Genomic DNA, 8,726 nt, shown 5'->3' on the forward strand with positions numbered 1-8,726 from the left:
ATTACACCCATATGCAAGGCATAATGGGAAAAAATGCAAAAACACTCTACACACTTATCCATGTTTAGGTGCTTGATATTTCTGATGGATTACAAAGCTTTAAAGAGGTCGTCACGGAAGTAAACAAGGTAGGAGTTGAACTTCCACATAATCTTTGTATTCAATTATAAAAGTTATTAATTATATATCCATTATTTTATTATAATACATACACACACATAAATACAGTATATACACATATGTACATAGATATACATATACACACATGCAAAATAACTATATATACACACATAGATATACTGTATATGCACATACATACATACATACATACATACATACATACATACATACATACATACATACATACATACATACATATATATATATATATATATATATATATATATATATACACAAACCCCGTTTCCATGAATGTGCTACAAAGACAACATATTTGATGTGCAAACTGATAAACATTTTTTGTTGTTGCAAATAATCATTATCTTTAGAATTTGATGCCAGCAACACGTGACAAAGAAGTTGGGAAAAGTGGCAATAAATACTGATAAAGTTGAGGAATACTCATCAAACACTTATTTGGAACCAGGTGTGCAGGCTAATTGGGAACAGGTGGGTGCCATGATTGGGTATTAAAAATGTTCTTGAATAAAAAAGAAAGTAAAACAATATAAAAACAGTTACATAGAAACTAGTAATTAATGAAAATGAATAAAATTAACTGTTAAGGGTTAGTACTATTAGTGGACCAGCAGCACGCACAATCATGTGTGCTTACGGACTGTATCCCTTGCAGACTGTATTGATAAATATTGATATATAATGTAGGAACCAGAATATTAATAACAGAAAGAAACATCCCTTTTGTGTGAATGAGTGTAAATGAGTGTAAATGGGAGAGGAAAGTTTTTTGGGTTGGTGCACTAATTGTAATTGTATCTTGTGTTTTTTATGTTGATTTAATTTAAAAAAGAAAAAAAAAAGAAAAAAAGAAAACGATACAGATAATAAATTAACCGATACCGATAATGTCCGATATTACATACAGGACATATCGGCAGGCCGATATTATCGGACATCTCTAATATATTTATATATATGTACATGTATATACTATGTATATATATATATTTATGTGTGTATATATATATATATATATATATATATATATATATATTTATGTGTGTATATATATATTTATGTGTGTATATATATATATATATATATATATATATATATATATATATATACACTATGTATTATATATATACATATGTATACATATATATATATACTGTGTATATATATATATATATATATATATATATACATACATATATATACATACACATTGTCTATATATATATATATATATATACTTTGTATATATATATATATATATATATATATATATATATACATACACATTGTCTATATATATATATATAGACATACACATATATATATACACCTATATATATACATATATATATATACATATACATATATATTTATATAAACATATATATATATATATACATACATATACGTATATATATATATATACATATATATATATATGCACATACATACTGTATATATATATACATATACATACATACACACATATATACATACTGTATATACACATACATATATATATATATAGAAATACATATACATATACACACATATACATATATATATATATATATATATATATATATATATATATATATATATATATTCGGTTATTTTGCATGCAGTTGGCTTTCGGCCTCCAGGCAAATTCTTTTAGCCCAATTCGGCCCCCCATTCAAAAAGTTTGGACACCCCTGATCTAAGGTGCAAATACACTTCCACACAGATAAGATGTCTGTTTACCAACACTATATTCAATTTACCTTAACAGTCATGCAAACATAATTCAACCACTTTGGGACTGTTCTACTAAGATCCAAATTCCACGCACTAGACAGTGTGTGCAAACTATAAAATTGTGTGTATTATTGGTGACCGTGTAGCGTGTGATCTACTAAAACTCTTTGTACAATTGATAACTAGTGCAGACCGCTTTACTTAAATGAGGTTTTTATGTGAGCTACGCAACTTTCACAATGGAGACACTCATTTACTGCAAAGCCATGTTATCAAGCGGCGATGCACAAGCAAGAAAATGCATATTGCAATAAGTTTTTCTTCCCATATAGAAGATATGTTAATAATATATCTTCTATATGGAAAAACAAACGTAATAGAAAAAACGCCAGCAGACACACTGCAAAAACTGAAATCTAAGTAAGATTAAATATCTCAAATAAGGGTGATAGTTGCTTATTTTCTGTCTGATAAGATAATTCTTCTCACTAAGCAGATTTTATGTTAGAGTGTTTTACTTGTTTTAAGGGTTTTGGTCCTAAATTATCTCAGTAAGATATTACAGATTTTTGCTGAGATTTTATGACCTATGTTGAGTAAAACATGCTTGAAACTAGAATATCAACTGATGCAAAGCTGTGTCATCAACACTCACAAGTATGAAACTGCTTTTTCAAAGTAATAATTTCTTATTTCATGCGTGAAATAAAAAATCATGACTTTGACACAATTGTGTCTCATAATTAAAACAGATGACAGCCAAATGGACTTTGCAGTTTTATTTTCAATGAAACAATAGAAAAGATGTACCGTATTTTTCGGAGTATAAGTCGCACCGGAGTATAAGTCGCACCTGCTGAAAATGCATAATAAAGAAGGAAAAAACATATATAAATAGCACTGGAGCCCGGCCAAACTATGAAAAAAACTGCGACTTATAGTCCGAAAAATACGGTACTCTTATAGTAGTACAGTTGGCACAGTACAATAAACTGACATTTGACATTTCTAACATTTTTGAACAGAAATAGTTCATGCACATTCAGATAAATTCTTCAAAATTACAATTTAATTTTTTTTTTACCTTAGACAATATGATTTGCCTGAGCGGCTCGTAGACCCCGAGAGTAACAAGCGGTTGCCTTGTTGCCTTTCCATTAGGAACAATAAACTAGTTTTAGTATAAGTTTGCTGGTTTCAAGAAATGTAATGCCGAGCGCATATCATTATGTCAAGATAATGGCACTAGCATTTACTTAATTTAAGAATATTTTTCAACATATTGAGGAAAAAAGGTCTCATATTTGTTTTTTATATCAAGAAAAGTGCACTTATTAGTGAGAATATACTTATTTTAAGGTATTTTGGGGTTCCTTGAGGTTAGCTAATTTGACTTGTTATGGAAAGTCTTGACAAGCCAAATTTTCTTGTTCTATTGGCAGATAATTTTGCTTAGTTCAAGTAAAATACCCCTATTATTTGTATTTTATTCCCTTGTTTTTGAACACTGACTTTTTGCAGTGCACCAAGAACACATAATTTGAATATGTTTTGATCATGCCCTTAAGCCATCCAGCAGCTATAGAATTATAAAATGATATTGCAGAATAGACGGTATGTCTACTATTTTAGTTTTTGACAGTCCATATATGTTGACAAGCATACGTAGGTGGGAGCTGTAGCGCGATCACCTCCTTGTCACAGCCATTCTTACGGAACTGACAATTTGCGCGTCCTTTCTAGACGTTCTAAGTAAAGCTGCAAAACAGAGGCCCCTGACCAATTTCAGTCTTGATTAATCCCACTGCGTGTGCTAAATAATTATATTTACATTTTATCCTCCCAGTATTGTGGGTGTTGTAATGATCAGCATATATTGTGTATAAATAATGAAGACAGACACAACAGATTGTGCTTCTTATACTGCTCACTTAAAGGGGACCTATTATGCAAAACCAACGTTTCCTACCTATTAGTCCCTTTTTTGTATATTTGGGATCTGCATAAGTCTCAAAAATTTTAAATCAAACCATGGAGGAGATATTTATAAAACAATCTTGCTTTCCTTCATATTTCCTTCCAATTTGCACAATTGGTGGCGATTTTCCTGTTGGTGACATCAGCGGATATCTCCATATATAGTATAAATTTACCCAAACAGCTTTGCGTGAGTCCACCATTTTAGTCCAACGTTGTAGTCAATAAGATCCTTATTTTTCTCTATACTCTTGTTGTGGAGCAGACTGGCTCGTACATGCACATGCATCCTCCGTTGTTGCCATTCCTAATACAAAGTAGCGTATAGTTCTGACTTATATCTGTCAGTGGACACCATATGGAAGCGTTAAAAGCTACAACATGCTGAACGAAGAGAAGAGGAAGTCGAAGTGGAGGCATGTAAATAAGACCGCTAACAAAACGGCACATCCTGAAGAGACGATCAGAAAGCGGCTTGAACATGGTCTGTAAAACATAATCTATGCAACATTTTGGCCAAAGAACCACCATTACATGTTATGTAGACCACAAGGAAGTGTTATAAATGTATTAAAAAAATCATAATGTGACCCCTTTAAGAGACGCAATCCTCTGCCCACAAGTTTAGTAAATCAGCTTTGCGTGCCCTATCAAGTGTGATACTTTTAGTGATGTGCGTATCGATATTGAAATATCGATACTCCCGATTACAGATCTTTATGCTCTAATATCGATTCTCAAATCAAATTATCCATAATTTTAATACTTTTGCTATTTGGGATAATGTAATGTTTACCATTAACAGGAACACAGTATAAAGTAACTAAATCATTGAGATCTTGTCTAAATGAAACGCGATTGCTGGGAACTACTTTTTCTTCTGCCTATGTATGTAAAGTTAAAGTTAAAGTTAAAGTACCAATGATTGTCACACACACACTAGGTGTGGCGAAGTTATTCTCTGCATTTGACCCATCACCCTTGATCACCCCCTGGGAGGTGAGGGGAGCAGTGGGCAGCAGCGGTGGCTGCGCCCGGGAATCATTTTGGTGATTTAACCCCCAATTCCAACCCAATGTGGGGGTTGGAATTGGAATCCAACCCAATGTAATGCCCAAGTGCAGTGGTACATTGTGCTGTGCTCAGTCATTCAGGCGGTCATTTCTATATTTAAGAAAATTACTGTCAAATAAAATGAGTCACTCAGTATCAATTGTAAATATATAGTATTTAAATGTAAATTTTAGGTGACACTACATACAGAGTTGAATATGAATAAGATAACGCATTCATTTGTTTCGCCCTGTGTTTTTATATTGTTTACAGATGATTCCACAAGAGCAGCAACACTTGAAATACACTACATTTCAAATTTGACCAAAAATTTTGGGTAGATTTTCACAAAGTATCAGTATCGGATCAGTACTGCCGATACCAGCCTGAATTTTACTCGGTATCAGATTGGTAATACAATTAGTGGTAACTCACACATCATTAGCACCTTTAGTAGCTCAGGCCCTTAGTCTTCTATGTTAAAATGTACAAAAAAACTTCCCAAACTTTCTTAAAAATTAATTTGGAAAATTCTTGTGCTTACTCATTTTTTTTTGGCCTAAAAAGTGATGAAATGCATGTACAGAGATGGATTAAAAGCACCGCAGGGCCACAAATTGCCATGGAAAAAAATACAACTATGATAAATATTTTGATTACTGGATGAAAACATGTCCAACTCAATCTAAAACATGTAAAAGCTGCTACTTCCGACAACTTCACTATGCCAATTTTAGTGTAGGCTAAGGGCCTTAAGCACCTTAACTCGGTGCTACAAAACCGAAAACCAGTGAAGTTGTCACATTGTGTGAATCGTAAATAAAAACAGAATACAATGATTAGCAAATCCTTTTTAACCTATATTTAATTCAATAGACTGTAAAGACAAGATACTTAACGTTCGAACTGGAAAACTTTATTTTTTGCAAATATTAGCTCATTTGGAATTTGATGCCTACAACATGTTTCAAAAAAGCTGGCACAAGTGGCAACAAAGACTGAGAAAGTTGAGGAATGCTCATCAAGCACTTATTTGGAACATCCCACAGGTGAACATGCTAATTGGGAACAGGTGGGTGCCATGATTGGGTATAAAAGCAGCTTCCATGAAATGCTCAGTCATTCACAAACAAGGAAGGGGCGAGGGTCACCACTTTGAGAACAAATGCGTGAGTAAATTGTCCAACAGTTTAAGAACAACATTTCTCAACGAGCTATTGCAAGGAATTTAGGGATTTCACCATCTACGGTCCGTAATATCATCAAAAGATTCAGAGAATCTGGAGAAATCACTGCACGTAAGCGAGGATATTACGGACCTTCAATCCCTCAGGCGGTACTACATCAAAAAGCGACATCAGTCTGTAAAGGATATCACCACATGGGCTCTGGAACGCTTCAGAAAACCACTGTCAGTAAATACAGTTCGTCGCTACAACTGTAAGTGCAAGTTAAAACTCTACTATGCAGAGTGAAAGCCATTTATTAACAACACCCAGAAACGCCGCCAGCTTCGCTGGGCCTGAGCTCATCTAAGATGGACTGATGCAAAGTGGAAAAGTGTTCTGTGGTCTGACGAGTCCACATTTCAAATTGATTTTGGAAACTGTTGTTCTAGGTGCAAAGTTCAAAAGCCAGCATCTGTGATGGTATGGGGGTGTATTAGTGCCCAAAGCATGAGTAACTCCCTGATACCGAAGTACATGTCAAACTACTTCCTTAACGTAAATGACCGCCATAACCACAACACAAGGGGGAGCTCCACTAACCACGAAAAACCCAGATTCCGATCTAACAAAGGTCTTAACTCATTCTCTTTCTATGCCACATCAATGTGGAATGCGCTCCCAACAGGTATAAAAGAAAGGGCATCTCTATCCTCCTTCAAAACCGCAATAAAAGTACACCTCCAGGCAACTTCAACCCTAAACTAACACCCTCCCCGGATTGTTAATAATCAAATGTAAACAATCAAATGTAGATACTTTTATGCCTTCTGATCTCTCTCTCTCTCTCTCTCTCTCTCTCTCTATGTCCACTACTTGCTGTACATATCCTACCAAGTCAGACCTACACTGTTTCAATATCCATTTCTCTGTTCTCAATTGTTGATGACTGATGATAACAACCAAACCTAACCCCCCCCCCCCCCACCCCCACCCCTCCTCCACACCCCGAATTGTAAATAATGTAAATAATTCAATGTATTCACCCTGATGATTATCTTGTGTGATGACTGTATTATGATGATAGTATATATGATAGTATATATCTGTATCATGAATCAATTTAAGTGGACCCCGACTTAAACAAGTTGAAAAACTTATTCGGGTGTTACCATTTAGTGGTCAATTGTACGGAATATGTACTTCACTGTGCAACCTACTAATAAAAGTCTCAATCAATAAAAAAAAACGTACACATCTGTGAAGGCGCCATTAATGCTGAAAGGTACATACAGGTTTTGGAGCAACATATGTTGCCATCCAAGCAACGTTATCATGGGCGCCCCTGCTTATTTTGGCAAGACAATGCCAAGCCACAGAGTGGCTTCATAGTAAAAGAGTGTGGGTACTAGACTGGCCTGCTTGTAGTGCAGACCTGTCTCCCATTGAAAATGTGTGGCGCATTATGAAGTGTAGAATACCACAACAGAGACTGTTGAACAACTTAAGGTGTACATTAAGCAAGAATGGGAAATAATTCCACATAAAAAGCTTAAAAAATCGGTTTCCTCAGTTCCCAAATGTTTACTGAGTGATTTTAAAAGGAAAGGCCATGTAACACACAACTTTTTTGCAATGTGTTGCTGCCATTAATTAAGTTAATGATTATTTGCAAAGAAAAAATCAGTTTCCCAGTTCGAACATTAAATATATTGTCTTTGCAGTCTATTCTATTGAATATAAGTTGAAAAGGATTTGCAAATCATTGTATTCGTTTTTCATTTACCATTTACACAACGTGCCAACGTCACTGGTTTTGGGTTTTGTGCATTATAGTTTACAAACCACTTTTATGTTTCCACCTAAGTATCAATCAGTTAGCTAAAAGTGGTTACATATTTGGCAGACTAAGAGAATAGCGTGTTTAAAAAAAATTGATTTCTGCAATTTTACAAAAGGAGAAAAGATAGACAAACACAGCACCAATTTGATTGACAGCTCAAATTGGGAACCACCGTGTGAGTGCCCATTGTCCATCCAGATAGAACCAACACTGTCTCCTCTCTTCACCCCTCACTTTTCCTTCCTTCTCACCTCTGATGCTCGTTATTACTCACACAGACTGAGGAATCTGTCTCTCCCCGGTTCAATGAATAAAACAGTACTTGCAACAAAGTTATGCCAGGATTGTATTCTTCTGGCAGGTGGACGTATAAACTATAACCACTACAAGCTGCAGTTCTTGTGAAAGAAGCAAACAACTGACGAATGAGCTTAAAACATCCCATGAATATATATATATACTGTATATATAGAATCGATCGATAGGAAAAAAAATTTTCCTGACATATTGATGGAAATAAGCACGATCCTCATATAATCAACACACACAGCAGAATTTACGCACAAGTTTCTGACCTGCGATATGAGGAATCCACGTTACCTGCAACCGCACGCACCTGCAAGCCCCTCTCACGCATGCACACGCACAATCAATGAATGCAATCGCGTCTCCTACCTCTTCACACATAAAGCAAGCGACCCCTTTCCACAGCAACAAAAAAAAGGAAATACAGCGAAAAAGGCAAAGGAGCGCTACTGTGTGCCTTCTCCTCCTCCTTGGATGTGACCCCT

The 8,726-nt window shown here is 34.8% G+C and overlaps 1 protein-coding gene across 7 annotated transcripts in view; it reads right to left on the bottom strand.

Moving 5' to 3' along the window:
* The window catches only part of col14a1a (collagen, type XIV, alpha 1a), a 367,796-nt gene that overhangs the window by 346,201 nt on the left and 12,869 nt on the right, over window positions 1–8,726 (bottom strand). The window contains exon 1 of one of the 7 annotated variants that reach the window (XM_061953433.1): window positions 8,611–8,726. This exon is cut by the window's right edge and continues 12 nt beyond it. The exons of the other annotated variants lie outside the window; for them this stretch is intronic. The gene's annotated coding sequence lies outside the window, so the exon portion shown is untranslated. The remainder of the gene's footprint in view (window positions 1–8,610) is intronic. 7 annotated transcript variants of the gene reach the window in all.

The sequence above is a fragment of the Nerophis lumbriciformis genome, linkage group LG04 (genome assembly GCF_033978685.3).
Source record: "Nerophis lumbriciformis linkage group LG04, RoL_Nlum_v2.1, whole genome shotgun sequence".
Taxonomy (NCBI): domain Eukaryota; kingdom Metazoa; phylum Chordata; class Actinopteri; order Syngnathiformes; family Syngnathidae; genus Nerophis; species Nerophis lumbriciformis.